Source organism: Brachypodium distachyon, chromosome 4 (assembly GCF_000005505.3).
Source record: "Brachypodium distachyon strain Bd21 chromosome 4, Brachypodium_distachyon_v3.0, whole genome shotgun sequence".
NCBI lineage: Eukaryota > Viridiplantae > Streptophyta > Magnoliopsida > Poales > Poaceae > Brachypodium > Brachypodium distachyon.
The window spans coordinates 27,924,828-27,947,079 of record NC_016134.3 but is presented as its reverse complement, the minus strand read 5'-3'; the positions used below and the strand labels follow the sequence as shown (position 1 = coordinate 27,947,079).

The 22,252-nt window shown below is 50.1% G+C and overlaps 1 long non-coding RNA gene across 1 annotated transcript; it reads left to right on the top strand.

Annotated features, from left to right (window-relative positions):
- Positions 1-4,736: 4,736 nt before the first annotated feature.
- On the top strand, positions 4,737-6,387 carry LOC112268758. The gene is made up of 2 exons (XR_002960192.1): positions 4,737-5,650; positions 5,830-6,387. It is a non-coding gene; the product is annotated as an uncharacterized LOC112268758 (long non-coding RNA).
- Positions 6,388-22,252: the final 15,865 nt, after the last annotated feature.

Here is a 22,252-nt window from a genome sequence, read left to right as displayed (position 1 = left end):
TCAGAAAACAAAGACCCAAGAACAACCCTTGATCCAAAGTCCTTCCTCGAATAGCAAATTACAACTAAAGGACAATGCATAACCTGGAGCTCCGAAAAGGCACACAACACAACAAACCTCAACCTAACCACCTTCCCAATCGTCGCAACCAAACTTTGGACAAGTCGAGAACCGGAGTCCACATCTCTTTCCTTCTTGACAAGGGCCGCTGGCTTCAATGGACACTGGGAGGGAGGAAGGCAGGGGGACACCAAAACGAAAGAGGCGTCGACCTTGATCCGGCCTCTCAAAGTGCCACCCGCCTCCAATTGTTCATCTTGACTGGGATCTGCGTACGGCGACAAACCAAGATCTAGGTAGCAATCAGACAACAGCCGCTCTGTTAAAGTATTCATATGATTTTTCTTCAAGTTTACTCTCCATTGCACAGACTCTGATTCCTCATGCACCATGCTAGAAGTATCCCTTGCAAAATGTCCTCGGAGTGATGAAGTATCAAGGAGTACCTGGTAGAAATAAGTTATACATCCCCTAAACTCATATGTTTTTGGCAAACTTGCTGCAATGTGGTTAGTATGTGATTATGTTGGAGTGCATGAATTCTACAAGTATTCTCATAATGTCCAAATTTATAGGCAGTATGACGAGTCAAAAGCAATCGGCAATAAGATCCAAAGGCCACCTGTAAGTGAAGGAAGGAAGAACTATGGCCGTCAAAAGGCAGATCAGTTTAAGTCAAAGAGGCCTTTCACTTTGGAAATAATGAAGCCGACTAATGTCTATTTTGGATTTTTCATGGTAATGTTTTCTTTTCCCTCAATTATGCTGCTTATGACATGTTCAAAGTCATTCTTTCTTCGGTGAGTTAATATTTTACTTCAAAATAGTCACACTACAATTTAAGTAAAAAATTAGGTGGCTGTTGTTGTGCGAGAGTTTAATGATCCAAGTTATAAGCATCAAGGGACAAGAGTACCCAATTGTTATGCGAACTTCTGGACTCCATTTCAATTCCCAGCTCAAAATTAGAAATCGGAAATCCTGCCAAACGCAAAGGGGGTAGATAGACAGTACCTCGATTGCTTTAATTTACCTCACAGCAGGAAAGAAAATCATGTTTCTAATTCTTTCATCTATATAATAATTAGTGGTGCTATTTACATGTTAATTTACTTGTCTCCTTCTCTGCACTTTTTATCACACCTGACTTTTATGGAAGGCTGTGCAGACCCGCGTGCTTGCTCGCCGCTGGCGCACCCTATGGAAGGCTGTCCTATATATCCCTATTCATTAATACTGATGATGAGAGAACAGACCTACGAGAATGCCCAGGCCTTGACAAGTTTCTTCATAATCTACTTCTATCACGTGAATGAATACCTTTGCATCCATGCAAGATCAATTTCAATGATCGTGATGACACGAATATTGTGTTTTCTCTTTGTTGTCTTCTCTTTCCTCTTATACATTTGGACCTCACTGTGGCTGCTTCTAGCATAGGCCCCGTCTTGTGCGGGTAATTTTGTATTCGTCCTTGTCTGGATCGTCCGTCTTGCCACCTCTTCTTCTTGCCTGGTCGTGGAATCAGGGAAACCTTCATAGTCTTGTTGTGAAGTTACTCCGTCGACCCCAACGATGCTCCTTTTTGCCTCTCCTCATGACTACATGGTTTTTCGCTATCGAATCGTCTATGAAGAAAACTTATTTGCATTTGGAAGCAAACTACCATGGTTCAAGCAGTGCCGAGATTCTTTTCCCCAATTATGCTGCTTGTGACCTGTTCAAAATTGTTTTTTTGATGTAGTTAATATTTTACTTCAAAATAGTCACACTACAATTTAATTAAGTAACAAATTATGTGGCCGTTGTTGTGCGAGAGTTTAATGATCCAAGTTATAAGCATCGAGGGACTAGAGTACCCAATTGTTATGCGAACTTCTGGACTCCATTTCAATTCTCCTCTCAAAATCAGAAATTGGAAATCCCACCAAACACAATTGGGGTAGATAGACATTACCTCGATTGCTTTAGTTTACCTCACTGCAGGAAAGAAAATCATGTTTCAAATTATTTCATCTATATAATAATTAGTGGTGCTATGTACGTGTTAATTTACTTGTCTTGTTATCTGCACTTTTTATCACTTCAACACTTTTTATCTTCTGACTGCTTATGGATGGTTGTGAGGACCTGCGTTCTTGATCACTGCTGGCGCACCTTATGGAAGGCTGTCCCATCCCTACTCATCAATACTGATGATGAGAGAGAAGAGACCTACGAGAATGCCTAGGCCTTGAACAAGTTTGTTCTATCTACTTCTCTCCTGTGAACGAATACTTCTACATGCATGCAAGATCAGTCTCTACGATGGTGATGACACGAATGAGCTACTAAAAAATATTGAATATTGACTCCGGTATGCTGTCTCGTGTCAAGTTCAGGTGCTTGGAGTTTATGTCGATGATGGGAGACTTTCATGTGCCTATATCCAATGTGCCTCCCATTAATTTCCAAGCACTTGACAAGAATTTAGCTCAAGTCTGTAGAGTTCAGGGGGTGCTCTATTGCGCAACCTATCATCTTTAACACCTTCAGAGCAAGACAGAATAAAATCTAGAGAGGACGGTCAGATCCTCTGCAGCGGCTCCTTGCTGGACGGAAAAGAGAACCGGGAGGGGACGCATGGGCACTCCACTATGTTGAACATATGTAGTCTCATAATTCTTGTCTCAAATTTGCCCAAATATGGATGTATATATTCCTAAAAAGCATCTAGATACATGTAGTATTTCGACAAAAATTATTCACAATAGTTATGACATGATTATCAATTGTATTTTCGTTACAGATAATATATGTTCAGAAATGATATATCATTTTATTTGATGTCTTTATATGTCTTTTTTTGTCCGTAGCAACGCACGGGAACCTTACTACGGAGTATAAATCTATATCCATAACCTACACATGAAAAACGGGACGACCCATCGAGTATATCCATTTTCATAAACGTCGACACATAACCTATAACCATCCGGGTCGGATATCCATGAGCAGGCTTACTACACAGAAAAATAAAATTGCTTGTGGTTTTGTTGACCAGTATCAACGCACGGGCACACCTTCTAGTATGAATTGTAACCGGGCAACGATTTTTTATCCCAAATATAACTTGCAAACAACAAACTCCAAACCATGATTTGATTCAGTTGAAGTCTAAAAGAGAACTCGCCGGCTAGCCGTTTCGCGCAGCGACCGGCTCACGGCCTATGTTTGCCTTGTGCCCGCGTGTGACGCATCTTCTCGACTGGCCGGCTACGATGTGCTCCACACTTTCCTAAATTTCTGTGCTCGGAATTGTTAAGTTCTGTGTGTTCCAAATAGCTAGGCGAGAGCAACCATGCCTCGCTCACATACCCAAAAGAGGTCCATGAAGAGACATGACATGAAGCTGGTATGGGTGAAACCGGATCGAATTTTATCCGGCTAAATCCGGTTCCGGATCCGACGGTATCAGATATGGGAAGAAAAATGACTATCCGGTCGGATACGGTTTCGGATATCGGATATGTTATTGGACACGGTACCAGAAACGGTATAAGCATTATCCGACGGATATCAGATTATCCGGATTTTAAGTCGGATTATCCGACGGTAAAAATTGGGATATTATCCCTTTTGTGCTGCTAATTAACGGGCTAAGGCCTAAGGCCCATTTAATAGCCCGTATACTGAACCGTTAGCTCAGACATAGCCAGAACCCACGAACACTATCGTTTCTCTCGGTCTCTCGTTCAGTCTTCTCTCCCCGGTAGCTTATGGCTAGTCTTCTGCCCTTCTCTTTCCTACTAGGCTAATTGGGTAATATTTTGTGGTAAGCGTTTCTGAGAGCATGTGTCCAGTGTGTGTGAGACTACTAGTTACAAAGTGGACTGGTTGTTGCTGGACGTGGATTAATTGGGTGTTCACTTCTGGCTAATGTTGTATTATATGTAGTGATTAAGTGACTGTAAATTTGCTATTATGTGACATTATTCGTCCATTATTGTCCGTTTCCGGTCCGGTACCGCTCCGCTACCGTACCGTCCCTGTTTCCGGCATAATCCATTATATTCCGTATCCATTTCCGTGTCCGAACCCATATCTGCCCAATGGAAGAACGGCTTCGACTTGATCTCCTCTCCCGTTTGAGAAAATTACATAGAACCACCACATTCGAGATGACCTTCTAGAAAAACCACATTTTTTTAATTTTTTTTACAAATTGCCACCGCTTTCGGGTATATTGGTCACCTCACGCACTGATTGTTCGGCTAAGTGTGTTTTGACGGAGAAACTGACAATGGACCCCACTTGTCAGTGCTCCTGCTCCAAACCCGACCGCATGAACCTGGTTCGACCGGTGCATCTCACACGGCCGCACCTCTCTCTCTCCTCTTCCCTCGACCGAAAATGAAGCCGCCACGGCGAGAGTGATTTTTCTACCCACCTAGGTGGGTACCTCGTCTATCTGGCCGTTCGTTTGCAATCGGATTCGTGCAAAACTGTGCTAGTGCACAGTGTGGGAAACAGTATCCAGGACAGTGTGTTCATGAACAGTATGGGGAACAGTGCACAGCCGCATCTACAGTGTGCGGGGCCCACCCAAAACAGTGCGCCAACAGTGCTCATGTAAATCTAAGCCTCTATTTGCACGTATCCACACAAAAATTGAACAGCCGTGATCACAGTGGGTAGGTACCTACCGCAGTAGCCCAGCATTTCCCCCGCCACCGCAGTACTCTCCCGACCAGCCTCATACCTCACCGCCTCCCAGCCGGGATTGAAGCCTGTGAGGGCGCGCGCCCTGCTGCCGGCAGCCCCATGGGGGACCACGCCATCACCAGTCGCCGAGTTCGCCCCCCGTCACCTACGTCCTCAAGATTGAACACGCTTACACGCGGCGCCGCAGCGGCACCATTCGGCATCTGCAAGGTCATGCAACCCTGCCTGCTGCGCCCAACTCCAAGAGGACTACCCCCTCCGCTCCTTCGCCGTGCTACGCCTGGAAGACCCGGCCTCGGCCTTCCCCGAGCAACTCGGCCTCTGCCCGCGCCGCCCACGGCCCGTGCTCACGCTGGCGCTGGCAGACTTGAGCTGCTCCGCGATGAGTCAAGCGGCCAGGCGAGGGGGCGCACGGTGTAGAGGCAGCCAGCTTCACGGCGACCTTCAGGGTGAGTATCACCTCGCTGCCCGGCAGGAGCAGCAGCGCCTTTGGGCCGGCGTGCTGGTGCTCCTGCTCGGCTTTACAATCGGCCTGCTTTTCCAGAGATTAAACTGCTGCGGGGATGGACCGGTTCAGACCCAGGTCAAACCAAGTCAAGGCGGTGGGGTTTGGAGCAGGAGCCTGACAAGTGGGGTCTATTATCAGTTTCTCCATCAAAACGCGCTTAACCGAACAATTAGTGCATGAGGTGACCAATATACCGAAAGCAGTGGCAATTTGTAATTTTTTTTAAAATTTGTGGTTTTCCTAGAAGATCGTCTCAAATGTGATTGTTCTATGTAATTTTCTCCTCCCGTTCCCCTCTTAGCTCTAAATAAATCAGCCCCTTCCTCAGATCTGAGTATCTTGCTGCTGTCCTTAGTTGATTCGTGTGGATCTTCTCAGGTTAGCTCCAGTTCTGAGGGTCCCCTCTCTTGCTTTTCCTTTGTGCTTGTACCTGGTTTCCCCTATTCGTCGGTGATTTTCTTGAATCATCTTGTACTCCAACGATCCCTTGTTGATGCTTCTTATCGGTCTTTCTTCTGGTTTGGGCAAATCTGATCTTTCTCCGGTGATGCTTTTAGTGTGATTCATATGCGCCGGCGACGATCTGATTTCGGCTTCAGTGGTTAACTTGAAGCACTTGAATCCTCCTTCAACCTCCATTCCAGAGGTCCGCTATGCGGTTTCGGGGAACAATGGCTGAAAGTTGACTGCCAAAGCTTGGCCCGGATCTCGTACTGGGAGCATCTGCCCAATTTAGGGGCTTTTGGTATGATTCGGCGTCGTGAAGATTCCCTCCATCACAGGCGGCGTCGACCACATCTTCCTCCAAGCAACTTGCACTGGAGGCAGGAAGCTAGTCAGTTGGATTCCTTGCATCGACGGAGTTGGGCAGTGCTGATGCTCGCCGGAGTCATTCCCTGCTGCGTTCGGTGGCGAGGTTTCTCCAAGGACGCGTGTAAGTTTACTCAAGTTGAGGTGGCAGCTGGAGGGAAAGCACAAGACACGTGGTGGTTAGTCATGTTGGCCAAGCGCCACGTACTCTACAAGGATCTTGTTGTAATTTAGTTAGCTTTTAAGATCCTACATGTAAATCGAGCTGTACTGTTCTGTGGGGCTTGTTCCCCACCTTAATAATATGAACCAGGTTCTCTTAAAAAAAAAGAAGAAGAAGAAGAACGCATCCTAAGCAGGCACTGTTGTGCACGTATCTTCTTAATTCCGGCAGGCTTCGAATTGATGTGCAGGCTCAGTGTGTGCTTGATCCACAACACCAACCAGGCCCTGGCACCAAGTAGGTCAAGTTATCTTTGCTGATCCCATCCACGGTCGAATGGGCTGCTCGTTTCCTGCTATTCTTTGGCCATTCACAACAAAAGTTTTACTTGGATACTCGTAGAGGCATATGGCTCCCGAGTGATAATTTTTTTTATTACAAATGGTCCACTCCATTTTGAAACAAATTTTCCAGCAGAAAACTTGAAGCGAGAGTTTGAACAATAATACCTGATCACCAACTTTAAATTCACTTTTCTAAATTTTCTTATCATGCCAAACTTTTTACTTTCTATTTGAATAAATTAGCACTTTCTTCATAAGCCTTATATGGATCAATTTGTCCTCTAGCAGACCCGCACGTACACGAAGTCATCGAACAGGCTTACAGATGCCCTCACGCTAGTAATTAACCACGACCAAGTAATTTTGCATGTGCATAACATATACAGTATAACTGAAAGATTAAGAAGAACCAATTCCAATTGCACTTATAAGTATATTCTTGTACATGGGGACTCATAGGAACGTGACCCATCCTTTGTTTATTTGCTGAGAATTTTACCTGAAGCGCAATGGTAGGATTTGATTGCCGCGATTTAGTAATGTAGATTGCCAACAACATCGGAGAAATGGCAAAGGAGGGCCTTTGCAGCTGGGGCGGACAAGCTAGCTAGATATGGGATTACTAGAAGCGTCCAGATTATGTGTGCTTGTACATATATCTAACTTGTCATTTCAAAAAGATAAACATTTTGCACTAATTAGGATATTCATATCTGGGTCCAACAAATGGCCCAAGAAACAGATCTCAAAAGATAAACATTTGGCACTGACTAGGAACACCGTCGGTTCCTGGCCACATTTTTTTCCGCTCTAACGCAAACTTATCAATGTTATGACCAGGATTCCTTGGTCACAAGTTCAAAACGATAAACAGTTCAATTAACCAGGGACAGTCTTGCTGGCTTCTACCAGACGATCAGTAAAGAATAATTCCAGTATATATAGACCAAAAGATAGAAAAGGATAAACTAAGGATGTGCTTGGTTCACCGTCAAACAAAAATGGATATCCATGGATGATATGGATCGATAGGGATATGCATTTTTCTGTGTTTGGTTGCGCGAACCAGTTTTTGTTTGGTCGAAGGAATACGATGGGCATGGTGTTCTGGTGATCTTCTTGTACTCAAGAGGAATTTGGCACATCTGGGTGTCGGAGGAATGACTCCGGGTAGGGTCATGACGACACAAATTATCCAAGATAACGAACACAAAGTCGGCACGGACATGTATGCTGGCATCCTTAAGCCAAACTAATAATAAGCCGACATATCAAGTGTATACCAGCATGCCTATCTTGTCTTATGTGATTGCAGGATAAGGACGAGTACTCTGATTTCGGCCACCGCCGGGATGTCTCAACGGTCTTGTCCTCAATTGCATGGCGTAAAGTAAAGTAGTGTTATCATTACCACGGGAAAGCAGTCGTTGCCTACATTGCGGTGTCAGGCGACTGCGCAAAGAAGCACCGAAAGAGAATCAGTGACGGAAGCCGGCAGGTGGCAGCGGTACTTATTGCAGGATGCCAGGAAAAGTAAAATTGTCTTGTCCCCTGCGGTGCCACCCGGAGGGAACCAAGGCACGTGCCCGGCGGGGTCCTTAGAAGATAACGTTAGTCCCTGACCTACATGTCAGTGTGACATGGGCGGCCCATAAATAGAGCACTACCCCTCCCAGGAGAGGGATCGGATCACTTAGTCTTCTAGGGTTTTCCCCTTCTTCTTCTTCTTCTTCCTCAAGAGTAATGCTCAAGGAGCGCCATTGTAGATCTCGGTATCTCGGCTTATACAACAAAGCAAGAGTATGAGTGTTACCTCGACAAGAGGGCTCCGAACCTGGGTAAATCTGTGTGTGCTTGTGTGTTTGTGCGTGTTTCTCTGCACGTCCTCCCTCTTCCGGTTCCTCCTTCGTCCATTGGCCCCAAGTTAAGCCATCCTATGTCATCTTCCGTGACACCACCAGACAGTTGGCGCCCACCGTGGGGCCAGCAGCGGCGCTGGCTAGAGTTTTCATCCGGACGAGAAGCTTCCTCGTCACCGGAGAGCGCGTGGTCTCCGGTTTGGTCTAGAGATTCGTCTCTCTGGGCTTCATCGACAACAACGCCGGCTGCTTCAACAACGCGCCACTTCCCTGCGCAGGCAGCTTCATCAACTTCGGCATGCATGAGGTTTATGTCGCTACTAACAGTCCTTGCAGGTACCCAGAGCGGGTGGTGGTGGCTGAAGATCCCCCCACCGTATGTACGGTTCGCGGCCGGCATGTCGACTGCCCCGCTGACCATGTGGAGGTCATGGTGACGGCTCACAGCGTCGATGCTGGCAAGTGCACCGCAGAGAGCGGCGCGGTCCTGAGCAAGTCTGGCAGAACGACGAAGTTCCCTTTGGAGAAGCCGGACAACGTCGCTGCTCAAGCCGGCACGCCGGCTCTGCCGCCAAAGCCGACTCAGCTCCAGGCCTCCATCGAACGGTTGACCGTGCCGGTGGCGTCAAATGCTAACCCGGCCCAGCTGCAGGCGGAGTTGGAGTTGGAGCGCCAGAAACTGCTGGAGGAAGCTGTCGACGTGGCTCGCGCTCGGCAAGAACTTGATATTTTGCTCCGTGAGTATAACAAAGCCCATGGTCTTAATTCTACCGCATTGACTAACCCTAGCCGAGTTGGGGAAGTGCGTAACGCCGAGATAGCTAGAGATGGCAGAAGGGTGCCCGCAGTGTCAGCAAGTTTTGCTTCGGCACTGAAACCGAAATATAACACCCCTGTCAAGAATCTCAGGGCCGCCGAGGCTGCGGCCGAAGAGTTGCCGAATCTCACGGGAGAGGCACTCTGGCTGCAGTAGTTGCGCATGAAGGAGTTGCTCCGCACAGCCAACGAGCAGAATGAGGCATACATGAGATTGCACGGCAAGCCCGGTGCATCTCAAGTCATTCACTCGGCAGCTGGCGCTGATGGCCGGGCTGACAAGCAAGCGTCCTCGGCTGGTGGCAAACAGGACAAGAGTGTCAACTCAGACCGAGATAAACGCCTAGAGCATTATGACCCGGTTCTGGCCGAGAAGCAAATGGTCAGGAGAGTCGAAGATAGCCAGAGCGGTCTGCGTCTCGGCAACAATCGCCGAGATCAGCAAGAGCGTAACTCGGCTGGCCATGGACACCAACCTCGGGGTCCGACACCCAATACTGCTGCAGGTCAGCACGATGTCGGGCGCAACCCCCTGTATCGAGGTGAGGATCGCCGGCAAGACCGTTACGACGACGGGTACTCGGCCATGGGTGATGAAGGTTATCTCAGGCGAGAGCGTGATAATCTCGGCCCGCTCGGAGCCCGAGTTGGGAACAGACAAGTGTCGCCGCTGGACGCCCGGCATCGGCTCGACATAATCTATCTGTCGGAGCTTCTGGAAGAACACGGCCCACCGAGACCGCGTTGTTTCGCGCACCGGATCATGAGGGAGACACCAGCCCAGGGTTTCCAGCTGCCTAGGGGTACGAGAACATATGACGGCAGTACAAAGTCGGAAGATTAGCTGGAAGACTATATCACTGCGGTGCATGTGGCAGGCGGCAATCGCAGATGGGCAGTACGTTATGTACCACAGATGTTGGTAGGGCCGGCAAGAATATGGCTGAACAATTTGCCAGAAGGCAGCATAAATTGCTGGATAGACTTTGAGAAAGCTTTTATCAGCAATTTCACAAGTACTTACAAGAGGCCAAATCACCCTCAGCAGTTGTCCATGTGCAAGCAAAGAGACAACGAGACTGACCGGGATTACCTGACAAAATGGAACAACCTCCACAATTCCTGTGAAGGGATAGTGGAGTTGCAGGCCATAGCGTGGTTTGCCCATGGATGCCGGCATGTCAGCATGTTGTGGCAAAAGCTGCAAAGAGAGATGCCAGCAACTCTGTCTGAAATGATCAAGATCGCCGACATGTATGTGCTCGGTGATCCGACTCAGCCATCGCTGATGCCGGCAGAACCGCAAAGGGAGTAGCCGACATACAACCCTGCCGGAGCATTCTGGAGGAAGGATCATCAAGACCACCGCAACAAGAGAAAAGACGACAGGCCGGATTACCAGTACGGGCTAGCCCATGTTGCCGCTATTCAGGATCAACCTGATGCCGGCTGTAGCCAGCGTCAAAAGACTGGAAATCAGCAGTGGGTCAAGAAGGGAGAGCAAAAGAAGCACTGGCAAGACAAGCGGAAGTATACGTTCGAGCTGATGCTGGATCAGCCTTGTCATTTTCACACGACTAATCCCAGCAAACCGGCAAATCACACAACTCGGCAATGCAGCTGGATGCAGTGGGCCGAGAAGGGTGAGGCAAGTCGACTGCCCCCTCCTCCACCGCTCACAGGCGCTAACTCCCAGATCCAGGGACCCCCTCCGGTAAACAATGTTGTCAATCAGGTGAAAGACCAAGGTATCCTGCAATATGCCGGAAGAAATGAGTACAAGGAGCATCACCAGAGCTACATGATTTTCATCACGGAGCCGACTGACAAGCAGAGTTAGCATAGGCGAGAGATGGAAGTCAATGCTGTGATGCCGACGGTTCCGAAGTTTATGTACTGGTCAGAACAGGAGCTCAACTGGAGCAGGGCAGATCATCCCAAAGTTATGCCAAATCCTGTTGGATATGCTCTGGTGGTTGACCCGACACTCATCGGGCCCGACATTAATGTCAAGTTCAGTCGGGTTCTCATTGATAATGGGAGCAGGATAAACATCATGTACCGGGACATGATGCTCAAGCTCGGCATCACTGATAACATGCTTGAGCCTAGCCGGACTACCTTTCATGGTATCGTGCCGGGAGTGTCTTGTGCCCCAGTAGGCAAGATCCGAGTTGACGTCTTATTCGGCACCCGGGAGAACTGTCGGACCGAGAACCTGGTGTTCGAGGTGGTGGACCTTAGCAGCCCGTACCATGCGCTACTTGGCAAACCAGCACTGGCCAAATTCATGGCGGCTACCCACATTGGCTATCTGAAGATGAAGATGCCGGGGCCAAATGGTACCATAACCATTACTGGCAACTACAACCGTTCAATGGAGTGCGCGGCAGCAGTGTCTTCTTTGGCCGAGTCACTGGTTATCGCGGGCGAGAAGAGAAGGTACAAGAAGCTGTTGTGATGGCCCAAGCGGCCTATATTGGCCTGCCAGCTGTGACGAATCCCCATGGAAGTGTAGCTTTTCAAGCAGCCAAGGAGACGAAGAAGATACAAGTCGACAGTGAGTTCCTGGACCGCACTGTCATCATTGGTGACGGAATGGGTGAAAAATAGGAAGGCGAGCTCACCAGCTTCCTCCGTGAGCATCGGGACATCTTCGCATGGTCAAATCAGGACCTGCCTGGTGTGCTGAGGGAGCTGGCTGAGCATTCATTACATGTCAGACCAGACGCAAGACCAGTGAAGCAGCCCCTTCGACGCTTCGCCGACGATGGAAGGAAAATCATATCGGAAGAGATATCCTGGCTTCTAGCTGCCGGCTTTATCATGCAAGTATTGCATTCCGACTGGCTGGCAAACCCGGTCATAGTCGAGAAAAAGAAAGACGACCCAACTGCTGCCAAGGTGTGGCGCATGTGTATCGACTACACCAGCCTGAACAAGGCATGTCCCAAAGATCTTTTTCCGTTACCTTGGATCGATCAAGTGATCGACTCTACTGCTGGGTGTGAGTTGCTGTCTTTTGTAGACGCATACTCTGGTTTTCACCAGATACCGTTGAACCCTAATAATCAAATAAAGACATCATTTATCACCCCGTTCGGGGCTTGAGGCAGCCGACACGCTGTAGAAGCTCGGCTCGACGCGACAAGCTATCCCGGCTAGTGTGGCATTGGAGCATTTACGTAAACTATCCATCAAGCCATCACCAGAATTGGAGTCAATCTTTATCCCGGCAAGCTCAGAAGCTGACGCCACCCCAATGGACATTGACAGTGGCAGCGGTCCCGGTAACCTGGGGACTGAGCGCCCTAACTCGGCGGAAGCAATGGCGGTTGAGCCAATGGAGATAGACGAACCAGACGAGCCGGTTTTTGCTACTCATCCCATGCCGGTTTGGGCACGACCGATAATGTCTTATCTCAAAGATGGGAATCTCCCAGAAGAGGAAGTGTTGGCAAGGCAAATTCAGAGAAGGGCGAAGGCGTACACTATTATCAATGGCGAGCTGTACAAGAGAATTGTTACTAACGTCTTGCAGTGATGCGTTGAGCCGGCAGAAGGGCAAGAGATACTCCGGGATATTCATCAGGGAGAGTGTGGTCACCATGGGTCTTCAATAACATTGGTGGGCAAGGCATTCCGGCACGGTTTCTACTGGCCGAGTGCGTTACAGGAAGAAGAAGACATGGTCCGGAAATGCAACGGTTGCCAGAGATATGCCAGCAAGATTCACATGCCGGCATCCGAGCTCAAGACTATTCCAAGCACTTGGCCATTTGTTATTTGGTGTTTCGATATGGTGGGACCTTTCAAGAGGGCGCGAGGAGGCATGACGCATATCTTGGTCATGGTTGACAAGTTCACCAAATGGATCGAAGTGAAGCCGATACGAAAGTGTGACGGCAAGACTGCGGTATCATTGTTGGAAGACATCATCTTGAGGTATGGTTACCTACACGGTGTCATCACGGATAACGGAACGAACTTCGCGGAAGGACCTTTTGCGCGATTTTGCGCGGAAAAGAAAATCCGGCTAGACATTGCCTCCATGGCACATCCTCAGTCCAAGGGACAAGTTGAGAGAGCAAACAACATGGTTTTGGCCGGCATAAAATTAACCTCGGTTGATTGAACCATTGGAACGCACTCTAGGATGCTGGTTAGATGAACTCCCAGCTGTGCTATGGAGTCTCACGACAACTCCAAATCACTCTACAGGCTACACGCCATTTTTCCTCGTATACGGGGCGGAAGATGTCTTACCAGTCGACATTGAACATGACTCCCCGCGAGTGACCATATATACGGAGGCCGAGGTAAAAGAGGCCCGAGAAAATGATGTCGACCTGCTCGAAGAAGCAGCCGGAGGGTAAACATCTATCAACAACACCTAAGGCGTTATCACAGCCGGAGGGTAAACCCGCGAGTATTCCACGAAGGAGACCTAGTGCTCCGACTTGTGCAGCGCACAGCCGGCATGCATAAACGGTCACCCCCATGTGAAGGACCCTTCACTATGAGCAAAGCGCTACACAACGATTCCTACTATCTTATAGATACGCAGGATCCGAAAGCAAACAGGATGGATAGGTCAGGCGAGGAGACCAAGAGGCCATGGAATGTAGCTTTGCTTCGTCCGTTCTATACTTGAAAGATGAGTATTTGTATCGTTTTTTCCTTATATTGAATGTTTCGAGACAATGAAATTATCCGCCGGGTTCTCAAAAAGAACTCGGGGACTTTCATGCTATTTAAGTGTTGTTTTGCATTTATCTATTTGTATGTCGGCATGGGTTAGTTGTGTAATCTTATGTCGGTTTAGTAGTGTGTCGGTATTGAAAATCCCCTCTATGACTTTGCTATTGTCCGCAACCCGGCTTCATGGCAAGCTAGAGATTGGGTACGAGATAACTGGACACATGAAAAACGATTGCGGAAACAAGCAAAGAAGCGAGCCGAGATGCGCGTTGTTTTACTTAACCCGGCATTCCATTCTTGTCTCGAGTATTGCCAAGAGAATTTGTCGATTTTAATTTTTTGAAAAGGTTGTTCTATGACTTTGCGATTCATACATCGAACGTCGGCAAGGCAGACAAAAGAACAGAAGTCATAAAATTTCACCAACAGAAAAAATAGACTCGGGGACTCGGTTGGGAACTCGGTAATTAAAAGACTTAAATAAATTAAAAAGTATGGTGCTTCACAAACGAAAGTGTTTTAACTCGGTTACATCTGTACCCGGCATCCCGGGGATCTGACAATATTAAAGTATTTTGTCCGACATGCCTAAGAAGAAACAGAAGGATTGGCGGCGCCGGAACTCAGAGCATCCGTTGCAGTGGAAGCCGACTCAATGACAATCTCTTCGTCGACTGCCTCCTCGTCTTCTTCCTCGGCCATCTCTGCATCTGCCTCTGAAACTGGCCCCTCCACAAACTTATGCACGTCGGCATATTGGATGAAGGAATAAGCCCACTCCTGACGCTTTGCGATCAGCTCCGGGTCTGAGAGGAACGGGGAGCCGACACGCATCGACTGCAGTACGTCGAGGTTGATGCCGTCGTACCAAGACAACACAAACGACAAGGCTTCGTCAGCGCCGACACGAGCAGCGGATTCGCGCCATTCGTTCAGCCGGTCCTCTACTCCCAGCAGACGCTTCGCAAGTTCCGGGATGCCGGTCGGAGCCTCTTCTCCCGGCCATAAAGCTCGGAAGGCGCGAATGCCGGCGTTAAGCATGTTGACCCCGAAGGACTTCAGGGGCTTAACGCGGCTCGCGATGCTGACGAGGTAGTCCTCCATGTCATACTCTGAAGGCACTGCCCTGGCTGGATCCCTTCTTCCGCGTGCTTTGATCACGGAATCCTGGGCCGTCTCGGTCGAATGCAGGAAAAATTCTGATAAAGACAAAAAGGAGGCCATGAGTCTTGGCACCTTACTGATGTTCTCGTCCAAATGATCAAAGAGAAAAGATTTGGACAAGGGCGACTTACTGGTAAGAATCTATCCGGAAGAGGTCACGCCGGCACACGTTGAGCAGGCGGGCTCTCTCGGCCTTCCCCTCCTCGGCGGAAGTGGCACGGGTCTTGGCCTGAACGACAAGATCCTTGCATTTCTGCACTTCGCCTTCTAGGCGGATCTTCTCGTCGGCTTGGGCAGACAGAGCCGAGGTAAGTTGAACTACCTCGGCCTTGTGTGCCTCCACCTGAGCCTCGAGCTGCGCCCTCAGCCGGGACACCTCATCCTGGTGCCGCTCTTCCAGCCGGGTCTTTTCATCTGTTTGGAAGACAAGAATTACGAAAGCCCAAGTTTAAAACAGAAGAAACCCGAGATACAAATAAGATTATACCTTGAACTTCCATGACGCGCTTCAAGAGTTCTGCCACTTGAGCACTGTCCCCGGCTGTGAACAAGAGCTCATATCAGTTTTCGCAATACAGTAATACTCATACATGTTTTCTATGTCGGTGGAAATGTACTCACCCTGGCTCTGGCGTTCGGCTAACAAGGCCTTGTGCTCGGCTGCCAGCTTCTTGTGCTTCGCCAGCAGGACCTTGAAGGTGGCAATGCGCTTGTTTATGCATGTCTGCAAGACAGTAATCGACAGTTAATTCTATTGCAATGGGAGGTCAACAGTTATTAGCTTCAGGCTGACTATTCTAAACCTGGCCTGAATCTCGGGGAATAAGTGTTTGAAGTTTTTAAACTTCAGGCCGACTATTCTAAACCTGACCTGAATCTCGAGGAATAAGTGTTTGAAGTTTTTAAGCTTCAGACCGACTATTCTAAACCTGGCCTGAATCTCGGAGAATAAGTGTTTGAAGTTTTTAAGCTTCAGGCCGACTATTCTAAACCGGGCCTGAATCTCGGGGAATAAGTGTTTGAAGTTTTTAAAGCTTCAGGCCGACTATTGTAAACCCGACCTGAATCTCGGGGAATAAGTGTTTGAAGTTTTTAAAGCTTCAGGCCGACTATTGTAAACCCGACCTGAATCTCGGGGAATAAGTGTTTGAAGTTTTTAAGCTTCAGCCGACTATTCTAAACCCCGCCTGAATCTCGGAGAATAAGTGTTTGAAGTCTTTAAGCTTCAGACCGACTATTCTAAACCCAGCCTGAATCTCGGGGAATGGTGTTTGAAGTTATTGAATGTTGCAAAGTGTTTGAAGTTTTCTAAGGTAAGCTTCGGGTCGACTAATTCTGACTCACCCTAAACCTTGGGGACTAGGAGTATGGATACTAGAAATAAAGTAAAAGCTTCAAGGAATTTTTCGTACCTCGGCAGCTCGGCTGGATTCAAACAAGGCGACCCTCGCCTGAAACATCCAGGCTGATACAGACTCCGGAGTCGCCACAGGTGCGGGCCCCACCAGAGGGCTCTGCCGAGCTGTCTGGAGGGTGCCGGAGGTCACCTCATAGCTGTCGGAGCTGTTCCAGTCCATTACGAACCGGTCCATCGACCCCCAGTTGTGCCTGCTGGTCGTCCTGAGGGGAACTCCTTGGTTACCCTGAGCACCCTGCAACCTAGAGGAACTCGGAGGCGCTTGTCCCGCCAGGATAGCGGAGCTCCTAGTTTTCCTAGCTTGTGCAGCCGCCAGTTGAGTAGCTTGCAGCTGCGGTGGCGGTGATGGCGGTGTTGTTGTAGTCTATGGTCCTTGGGTTTCTTGCAGTTCTGTGGCCGGCTGCTGAAGATTCTCCGCGACCAGCGGCTCTGTCTGCGTCTCGGCTACCGCCGATGAAGGAGCAGCCCCGGCTGCCGAAGTCCTAGCTGCGGACATCCCGGCTTGTGCGATGCTCGAAGCGTCGATGCTCGGGCCGACATCCCGGACGGGGGATGTCGGATCCGCAGCAGTCTCGGTATCTCCCCTGGCCTGAGTTGTATGCTCGGCACGAGGAGATGTAGCTGCCAGGATCTCAGACGCAATGCACGTCTGAGATTGAGTGGCCATCAGAGCCTCCCTGCAGGAACGAGAGCTGGTTATTTTCATGATAGTTAAGAAGCGAACCGACATTAAAGATTGGGATGCTGTAAGCCTTACCCAATGGTCATGGGCTTCGGCTTTGGCCCACGAGAGACGACTTTCTTCTGCTTCACAGTTCGCGGAAGGTCCTTCTCGGCTCCTGGTTTTTCATGGGCCGGCGCCGCAGCAGCAGCTGGATCCGACGGCTCAGCAGCGGAGGGATCGGCCGAGTCGGCTGTCCTCGAATTAAGGCAGGTGTGAGCAGTTTAATGATAAGTGTTTTAACAACTATGAGAGGGTGTCGGGAATTATTACCTTCGGTGCGGCGAGGGCCGGCATGAGCGATCGGCATGTGATCCTCCGAATCAGGATCTTCATGATCGATCGTCCTGCGTTGGCTCCCAAAGCCCTTGTCCGGGGAATTACCGTCTTCGTTGCCCTGAAGGGTGAACCTCTGCACAAAAGAATCAAGTTGCGCTGAGATAAGTCTTTCTCAAATGAAAGCCGGCATAACCATATGTCGGATGACAACAGAAGACACGAATAAACAAAAACTCACCGGAGGCGGACGGTGCTTCCGGCGGTACGCCGGCATACCCCATTCCCAGCGCTCCGGCATACTCGTCTTCGCGATCGCCTTGACTCGGCGCCGGACTTCAGCCTGGTCAAGCCGGACGGTGGACACCCGGTTCGGGTCGAACTGACCGCCATAGAAGCACATCTTGTGCGTCCGGCGTTGGAGCGGGCACAACCGCTGGTACACAAGGGTGCCCAGCAAGTCATCAGCCGTCATCCCTCCTGCCTTGAGCTTGAGGATGCCGGCATGGATCTCGTTGATCTTGGGAAGGGTGTCCTTCGGATCATACTTCCAGTTCTTCTTCTCCTCCGGAGGGCCGACTATGAATCCCGGCAAGTTGATCTTGTCGGTGTCGGAGGAGTTCTTGACATAGAAGAAGGTCTTGAGCCATTTTTTTGCAGGACTCAAGACCCTGGATCTAGGGAAAGCCGAACCTCGGCGGGGTATAACGGTGGCGGCGCCGCACTGGGTCATGGGCTTGGCGGTGCCGGGATTCTCTTTGTCGGGAAGAACTTGGGGCCGGAACATAAAGTATTTGGCCCACAAGTCAATGGAAGGCCAGAAGCCGAGATAGGCCTCACAACAAGTGACAAACGCCGAGAGAGTGAGGATGGCGTTTGCCGGAAGGTGGTGCGGCTGAAGGCCAAACAAGTCTAAGAACTTTCTCGTAAAATCATTGGTCGAGAGAACAAAGCCGCGTTCAAAGTGAGCAAGGAAAACAACATGCTCACCAGATTCGGGTGCCGACACGATCTCGTCGCCGGGAATCTGACACTCCACATCTTTTGGAATCCGCCGGGAACAGCGGAGCCCTCCCAGCCAGCTTGCTCCGAGCCCGTCTCCTCCTCCGGGTGCTGGGTAGCGGGGTCGATGGCCGCGGCGTCGCGGGACAAAGAGGCCATTGTTGGAAACTAGATCTAGGATTAAACCTTACGGCGAGAAGGTGGTGGTGCAAGGCTCGAGCGAGCAAGGAAACGACGGCAGAGAGCTAAGCGAGTGCGCGCAAGTATGCGGTGGCGAGCTCGGTTGCTGGGAGTTAAGAAGTGCGGGGGCGGAAGAGCTTGGAGCTAGCAGCAATGGCGGAGTGTGCAAGGAGCAGAGGAGAGCGAGAAGGATGGGGGAGTGCGAAGGGTTTTCACCCTTGCCCGCTCCCTCTATTTATACCCGCAGTGCAACTAATGGGGCGCAGATCTTCCGCGCCCACGATCCCTGTGGCCAACGGAAGAGTCGTGCACGATCATGGGGGCAATCAACCCCATTAACGTGCACGCGCTCGGTTACTGCGCGGCGTGGCGGAGTAAATCCCGTCGGATCCAGGAGGATAAGGATTCACGTGGGAATCGATACTCCTCTCTTAATGGCTTGTTAGTTTTACAGTCCGATGGGACGACGCGCCGCGTTAAAAGACGCGTCGGCAGCACTTCGGGCCTTATCTTCTTGTTATTTAAGCAGAGCGTGGAGTATAAGCGACAGGTGGCACTAATGCCGGCAGAAACGAGTTTTCTACTGTCGGCCATGAAGGAGAAAAGAATCTCGGCTCAAGGCTGAATAAGCGCGCCGACTCGGTATGTCGGAATGACTTGATCTCGGCAAAGAAGAACGCGGGGTTGTCTCGGCATCCTTTTCGGCTAAGCCCTGATGAGCTTCGATGGTTTGTGTGTGGGAAACTGTCGTGGCCCGACATTCTTCCCTGCCGGACCGCAACAGCTTTGGGGACTAGTGTCGGGGGAATGACCCCGGCTAGGGTCATGACGACACACATTAGCCGAGATAACGAAGGCAAAGCCGGCTAGGAGCATGTATGCCGGCATCCTTAAGCCAAACTAATACTAAGCCGGCATACCAAGTGTATGCCGGCATGTCTATCTTGTCTTATGTGATTGCAGGATAAGGACGAGTACTCTGATCTCGGCCACCGCCGGGATGTCTCAACGGTGTTATCCTCAATTGCGTGGCGCAAAGTAAAGCAGCATTGTCTTTACCACGGGAAAGCAGTCATTGCCTACGTTGCGGTGTCAGGCGACTGCGCAAAGAAGCACCGAAAGAGAATCAGTGACGGAAGCCGACAGGTTGCAGTGGTACTTGTTGCAGGACGCCAGGAAAAGAAAATTTTCTTGTCCCCTGCGGTGCCACCTGGAGGGAACCAAGGCGCGTGCCCGGCGGGGCCCTTAAAAGATAACGTTAGCCCCTGACCCACATGTCAGTGGACATGGGCGGTTCATAAATAGAGCACTACCCCTCCTAGGAGAGGGATCGGATCACTTAGGCTTCTAGGGTTTCCCCTGCTTCTTCTTCTTCCTCGTCAAGAATAATGCTCAAGGAGCGCCATTGTAGATCTCGGTATCTCGGCTTATACAACAAAGCAGGACTAGGAGTGTTACCTCAACAAGAGGGCTCCGAACCTGGGTAAATCTGTGTGTGCTTGTGTGTTTGTGCGTGTTTCTCTTCACGTTCTCCCTCCTCCGGTTCCTGCTTCGTCCATCGGCCCCAACATAAGCCATACTATGGCATCGTGACACCACCACGACACTGGGGTCGGTCCGAGAGGTTGCCGGCGAGCCACCTGGGGCTAGCTGGCTCGATCCCTGACCGGTCCGGTTCGCAAGCTAGTCCAGGGGAGAAATCAGCGCGCGGCGGAAGGAGATGCCGGTGAGGGTCGGCGGCGGCCGCAGAGGTGGGAGGCCACAAGCGACGTGGGTCGGTGGGCACGGCGACATCGGGCGTGATCCAGGCCTGGGGCGGTGGTGGTGGCGGAGACCGTGAGCGCGAGATGCTGCAGCCCCATGATCTAGGCAGAACGGAGGAAGAGATGCGACAGTAGCGGAAGGGATGCGAGGAAGACTGGAACTTCGAGGAAGGGATGGTGATGTTGGGCTATTGGGCTTCGAGCCAATTAAGATAGCCGAGCTGACCTGGTCCGAGCCCGAAGCACTAACGAGGTGAAAACGCTGGCTCAAGCCTAAGCGAGCACGAGCTACAGCCAGCCTAGGCGAGCTTGAGCCGAGCCCGGCTATCCACCCTCACCCAAGACGCATGATGTTGGGCTGCGGCCTGCACAAAATTGCATAATGGGCTATTGGGCTTCCAGCCAATTCAGCTCGCCGGCACAAAATTGCACGATGGGCATGTAGTTTTGCAGATGGAATTGACACGAGAGTAAATTGCAGTCACGGTTGCTGAATTTCGTTTTGATTCTCAAATTAGTCTATTTTGGAAATCGAAAGCTACGGTCCGTGAACTCGATGAAATATGTCACATACGGTCACCGGTATCGTATTTTGTACGTACGGGTCAGTCGGTAGGCTATCCTAGCTCAGCTCGGATTTTTGCATTTTGCCCCTTGAAAAATAATCCCGACAATCGAAACGCCTTTTTTGCATTTGTTTCAAGGGCCAAAATGCAAAAATCCGAGCTGAGCTGGCACGAGCTATGGACCCATACGTACAAAATACGGTACCGATGAATGTATGTGCCATATTTTGTTAAGTTCACGGACCGTAACTTTCATTTTTTCAAAATACATTGACTAAATTGAGAATCGAAACCATGTTCAGTGGACCCAAGTGAATTTTACTCTTGACACAATTGTCGTGGTGGTGTCACGGCAGATGCCATAGGATGGCTTAAGTTGGGGCCGATGGACGAAGGAGATCCGGATGAGGGAGGATATTAAGAAGAACACGCACGATTCACACAAGAACACACAGATTTACCCAGGTTCGGAGCCCTCTTGCCGAGGTAAGACTCCTACTCCTGCTTTGCTGTATTAGCCGAGATAAGCTCTACAACGTTGCTCCTTGAGTTGTATTCTTGAGGAAGAAGAAGAAGAAGGGGAAACCCTAGAATGTCCCAGTCTCCTCCTCCTTTACCGAGGGGTAGTGCTCTATTTATAGGCCAGACATGTCACACTAACATGCGGGCTGAGTCTAACGTCACCTTCATTGGGCCCCGCCGGGCACGCGGCTCAGTTCCCTCCAGGTAGTACCGCAGTGGACAAGACAACTTTACTTTTCCCTGCCAGCCTGCAACGGGTATAGCTATCCTCTGCCGGCTTCCGTCATAGATTCCCTTTAGGTGCTTCTCTACCGTGGTCACCTGACACCGGTACACAGGCGCTGACTGCTTTTCTGAGATGATGATGGCGCCGCTTTACTTTGCATCGCGTGGTCAGGATAAGACCGTTGAGGAATCTCAGCACCGCCGAGGTCGAGGGGGCCCTCCCGTAAGATTCGGCAACTCTTCCGCCGCAGTCTCGGCAGCCCTAAGATTTTTGGCTGGGGTATTGTACTTCGGTTAAGTGCCGAGGCAAAACTTGCCGACACAGCTGGCACACCCTTGCCATCTCTTGCCATCTCGGCATTCAAGTTCTTGCCACGGTTACGCACCTCCCCGACTCTGCTAGGGTTAGTAAACGCAGTAGAACTAAGACCATGAGCTCTGTTATACTCAC